Source organism: Corvus kubaryi, unplaced genomic scaffold (genome assembly GCF_017639235.1).
Source record: "Corvus kubaryi isolate FWS band 111438036 unplaced genomic scaffold, C.kubaryi_AGA036_p1.0 37398, whole genome shotgun sequence".
NCBI classification, from domain to species: Eukaryota; Metazoa; Chordata; class Aves; order Passeriformes; family Corvidae; genus Corvus; species Corvus kubaryi.
The window spans coordinates 57,306,990-57,312,989 of NW_024581137.1; positions in this window are offsets into that span (position 1 = coordinate 57,306,990).

Here is a 6,000-nt window from a genome sequence, read left to right on the forward strand (position 1 = left end):
CCTTAATTTTTCAGACCCACTCAGCTGTCAAATTTGGTTCAAATTAACTTACGGATTAAAAACAGGCCTAAGGGAGGCTCAGTCTTGTACAAGTTTCATTTCCTTAAGAAAGCAGAGCAGAAACCTTTTCTAACATCTTTTCCATAAAATCTGGAGGAGCATGGAAAGGAAGGACAGACCTCCCATTTGGATGTTGCTTCTCGTTCATTCTGGCACTTGTATTTAAACAAAATGCAGAATTTGCCTTTTTCTCTCACTTATTTTTTTCTCCTTTTCTTAAACATATTTAGGCCAGATATTAATTACTTTAATACAAGTGAAGAAGCAAAAACTCAGCAGTGAAGGTCTGGCCTGAGTCCTCATCTTGGAAGATTTATGGGAGCCGTAGGCTCCCAATGGCTGAACCTGGAAATATTCCTTCCTTTTTGGCCCCCTCCCTGTGTGCTTGTGTGTGCATAAAAGAGCTCCTCCTCACACATCTGTCTTTAGCAGCGATAAAGTTTGGATTTATGGCTCTGTGAGCTTTTAAAAGTGTTCATATTTTCCCGTCTTTCCTGCTGAAAGGATGCCAGCATCCCAGTAGCCTTCGGGATAAACCTCTGGCTACTCACCTCTGGAGCCGGAGCTGCTCCTTGGGGATCGTCCTGCTTGGCTGAGCTGCCAAGAAATGAAATCCGGGCTCTCTCAATCTCTGAGCATCAGCAATCTTCAGAGGACACTGGAACTTTGCTGCGTCTGTGTCCTTTTCCCCCTCCTTTTTCTTTCTTTTCCCCCTGTGATCCAGCTGAGTAGTTTGGTTTGGTTTTGATTTTAATTTACAAGTTTAAAATGTGCTTAATCCCCCCTCCTCTCAGCTGTTCCATCCTCTTTTCCATGTTCACAATGGCAAATTATTGTTGCTGGCTTGGAGCTGAATTTTGTCCCTGAAAAACAGCAACAAAATCCTAATAAAATGAGGAAACCCCACACGACTCCAGAGCAAACCTTCCACTGGTGTAAATCAGCACCGAGCTATTGAAACAACTGTCAGTAAACATCTGTATTTAGGATCAAGGAAGAGGCATTTGCAAAAAATGTTAATTTTAGAGCTCTGGGATGGGTTCTTTCCCATACAGAAAGTTTAGCTCAGGCAGCATCAGAGAATCCGATGATGGCAAATAGGTTTGAGTTGGAAAAGACCTTAAAAATCATCCAGAGACACCTTCCACTCTCCCAGGTTGCTCCAAGCCCCTGGAACACCCCAGGTTGGTTTTTCCCTTTTTCAGGAGGCTGCTAAAGATATTTATTCCCTCCCCTCTTGTTTCTTGAATTTGGAAATCATCAGCAAGTGAAAATATTTGCTTGGGAAAGCCAAATGGCAAATCCACCAACATCAGGCAGGCAAAGCACATGACAGGAGTTGTGTGCAAAGCATCCCAGGGCAGCAACTCATCCATCCCAGCAAAACAGAAAATATTCCTGATAAAAGGGGTGGCCAGAGCAGTTTCACTTTTTAAGGACATACACTAAAACCATCCATGTACTTACATGCATATATATATATTTTTTTTTTTAATATCTAGAAATACACTGGATTTTTAGGAATTCCGTTTCCTGGTTACAAGCTTGCACATCTATCTTTGAAAAAAATAGACTAAAAAAAAAAAAAAGAAGAAATTAGGTGAATCTCCTATTCCTTGCCAAGCAAGCCTTGCTCAGGGGGATTGTGTTAAAATTGGATCTTTAGAAGTCGTGGCAAGCTGCAGAAAAAAATAAACAGGAAGTTGTGATGGCTCCTGATCTGACCAGTGCTGGTGCTCAAGAAATTTTTGGGCGTTCCACACGCCCAATTCCTCATCCCAGCAGGTTTCCCAATGCAGTCAGACCTCTCTGGTCTGGAGGAAATAGGGCAGGAAAGCCCAGAAGGTCAGGGTTCCTCAGGTTCTTGCATGTCCTATGTGGGGTATAAATTCCGTCTGGAGAACCTCTGGGTATTTATTGTGGCATCAGGCAGGGGTGTCACCGCTCTGCGGAGAGATGGGGTCTCGTGGTCTGTTTTGTTTAGGATTTTACTGTTAAAGGGTAGAAAATCTGGCAGCCGGAATGAGAGCAAGTCACTTTCTGTGTGCCTGTGTGCGTGGTCAATTAATCAATTTAATTTCTTGTAAGAGTGAGGAGTTTGATCTGCAAAGTTTCATGTGTTCTGTAGAGCTTTAATCACACCTTTCTTGTTTCCCAAAATGAGAGGTGACCATCTTTTACCTCCTGGGGTGCTCAACTGGCCCCTGTCCGGGCTCATTTTGGCAGCTCTTGTTGGGTCAGCAGAGCCATGGTCACACTGGAACAGTTTTCCCAGAGAAGCTGTGGCTGCCCCTGGATCCTTGGAAGTGCCCAAGGCCAGGTTGGACGGGGCTTGGAGCAGCCTGGGATAGTGGAAGGTGTCCCTGCCCATGGCAGTGGTGGAATGAGATGATCTTTAGGGTCCCTCCAACCCAAACCTATTTGGGATTGTCTGATCTTACCTTTCCTGCTCTCAGTGTGACGAGGACTCTGCTTTTTCACGTCGCCTTGAGGATACACAGAGAGGGCAGAGACCAGCACAGTGCTCAGACCCTTTTATTGACTCTGCTCTGGATCCAGCTGGGCAGATGAATTTCTTCTTCCTGTTGTGCTAAACATTCCCTGTCCTCAGATTCAGAACAGGACCATGGTTTCAGCTGGGATCCACTGTGATAATCCAGGGATTTGTATGTCCAGACTACACTCACTGGGACTCCAAACACCTCTTGGAGGTTGGGTGTTGGTGTCCTTCACCAGTGGGACCAGTTTCATGCTGTCCCAGTTATCTTCTCTCTGTTCCTTCTGGTTCCGTGAGAGGAGTCCACGCAGAGGTGACTCTGGATAAGGCCACAACATTCTTCAGGAATCACTCCAGCCAGCCTTAAAAGAAGGGAAAACTACTTTAGGCAGCACTGGTAGCTACTGGCAGGAGTCAGGAATGTCTGAGCTCAGTTCAGCCAGTGTGGCTCTTCACACAATATCCCAAAACTGGGTGGTTGATGAGGGAATAGGGATGTTTCTCCCAATGCAGTATCTCTCCAATGGGATTAATGGGTTTAATTAATTGAATAATTCAGCTCTGGCTGAGGTGGAATTTGGGAAGCCATATTCCATTTTAGGGCTCCAAAGGCTTGCTGGGAATATGAGATTGAAGATCCTTCAAGGGCAAAGCACAACCAGATCTAAACACAACATCCCTACACCACGTGCATTCCTGGGACCATCCTTCCTGCTTATCCCACTCTCAGGAATCCGGAATAACGAAGCCCAGATCCCGCCCTGAGGGTTCTGAGCTCTGTGGTCACTGCTGGTTTTCTCAGGATAAAGACAGGGTTGGAGGTGCTGATAAGAAAAACAATCCAAACCCACCCAGCCCAACCCGAGCACAGCACTAGAAATAAATGAATGGCAGGGCCTGAATTAAGCCAGGCAATAGAAATGAAATTTTTAAGCTTGAAGGAGCTCTTGAAAGTTTTCTATTGGTCCCGATTTTTGCTCAGTCAGCTTCTCTAGGCCTGAATTTTGTCATGGAATTACTCTATTGCTTTAGACTGCTAAGCAAGACAAACAGTTGGAGAGAAAAGGAAAGCTCAGCTGCCTTCCTGACCCACACTCACTCCTGCTCAGCAAATACCAGGGATTTCGAGGCTCCAGCTCTGTGAGAAAGAGCGGCCCTGACTGCACTCACTGCTCCTTCTGGGTCTCATCCAAAGCACATGGAAATCAAAAGGTCTTTTCCTGCTGACATCAGTGGCCCTTGGGAACATACCTAGAATGTCCCCGGGCTAAAAGTCATTGCACTCTAAGGGTGGCTGGGCTGCTCCCAGGCTGCTCCTAAAGCACAGACAGTCCCTGCTCCCTCAGAGGCCCCAAAATTGATGATGTTGTCACTGTTCGTGGAGTCACAATCCCCTCAAGGCTCTCCAAATTCAGCTTTCAGCAGTGGCTGAGGGATTTTGAGACAAGATGTTGTCCAGGGAGGCGCGGCAGGGTTTGGGGACCTGCAGGAGGCTTTCAGGGATGCTGCGTGGTGGCATTGGCAGGGGGAGAGTTAGGGTAGGTCAGGATACAATTCCTCTTTCCAGAGGGATTCCAGCTGGGCTGGAAAGAGGTGGAGGTGGGGTCAGCTACAATTCGCCTTCTCTCCCCCTTCAGAACAGGAAAAGGAGGTTTGCCACCCCTTGGGCACTGGTCCTTCCCCTGGGGCCCAGAGGATCCTTATCCACTTTAACACACAAGGCCTAGGGCCACAAAGGGATGTTTGAATCCAAATTGTGTTGGATTCAAGGGCAAGAAGAGGTGGGATGGAGCTCACCTAACTTAAGTTGTAGGGAAGGAAGGTCATGAACTTCCAGGTAATCATCGTTTACAACCATGGGGAAAAACACCCCTGAGAAAATCAAAATAATCTAGGCTTTTTTTGGATGCCTACCTCGGAATGCAATGATTTATTGTGTTGAGTTTTGAGGTGATGAGAAAGGAGAGTCTAAGGCGCTCTGGGGTTTTAAGATCTAACTTTAAAATTAGGTGAGATTCGTTCTACCTGTGACCTCAAATTGTCTTATTTTAACAGCAATCCAGTCCCCGGAGCTCACACATCAACCACTCGTAACCCTCCAGGATCCACTTTCCCAATGAATTATCGACAGTCATTAATTATTATTTTGTTCTGGCCTCTGAATTGCGGGGAAAACCCAATCCTGTCTCCAAGCGCTTCCCAGAGCTGTGCTCTGTGCGTGCCCTGAGGAGCAGCACATCTGTTCCACGGGAAGATAGGGTGCTGGAAGGGATGGGCTCATTTCTGATTCCAAGGCAACACCTCTTGTGCCTCCTCATTCCGGGAACACTGCCTCCCATCCCGGTGACGCCAGTGGATTATCTCCTGTCAGGAAACAGGGATCTCACGCCAGTCATCCAGGAAAGATTAGGCTCAGCAGTGAGGCTGAGGAGAGGGAGCCGTCAAACCACCCCGAGCACCTGAACCCCTTGAAATCCTGAATTTTCTCCATGCTCGGGATCCCGATTGTGCTCATAAACATGGAGCTGCTACTCTGATTGCAGTGACACTTTTATGACATCAAGCCCAGCAAGCTCAGGAAACAATAAATCCCTGTGCCAGCACTGAGTCCTGGCTCAGATTCCAGGAGTGACCACAGCTCCTGACAACCCCAACCTTGGCTGCCTTCTAATGATTGTTCTGTGAGCTCCGGGCCTGTCCCTCAGCCGAAAAACAAAATATCATCATGGACCTGTATTTTCTCTCATTTCCCTCCTCCTCACTGCTTCCTTCTCCCTCCCTTCTCGTCCAGGCAAATTCCCACAGCTCCAGAGCCAAGCCCAGTAGCTGCTGTGGGTGGTTTAAGGACTGCACCAGGAGTGGCTGGACTTGTTCAAATTCCAGCTCCAGGTTTCCTGGGAAACCTTGAACAAGGCATCCAACCTGTGTCTGGGAGCAGATGAATATTCCCAATCTTCTCCAAAATTCTGAGGGATGCAGTCCTGAATGAATATGAGGAGAGTTAGGAAGACAGGTGGAATTGTGTTTCCGTGTCAATAACATTTTTTCCTTACAAATTAAGGTTTTTGGGGAATTTTCTCCCTTCTCGTATTTCCACATCAATTTTCAAGCTGTAAAAGTTCCCCTGAGTTTATAACCCGGCCATGAAGAGAGAAGAAAAGAATTTTAGAAAAACAAATTTCCTAATTTATGCAGAAGAGTTTCCTAATCCATTTGCCATCTTTAAATCTCCTCAGCGATGTTTGATTTACACCAAGCTCAGGGACTGATTTCTGTACAAAACAGAAGAAATTAAAACCTCTCCATTTTAGACAGAGAACCAAGCATGGCATTTTCTCATTCTCTCACCTCAGCTGAAGCAGGAATATTTTTATTTAGAGCCTGAATTTCAGCTGTCCTAAATAATTCAGCCTCCAATTACAACCAGTGCAGGATTATTCATT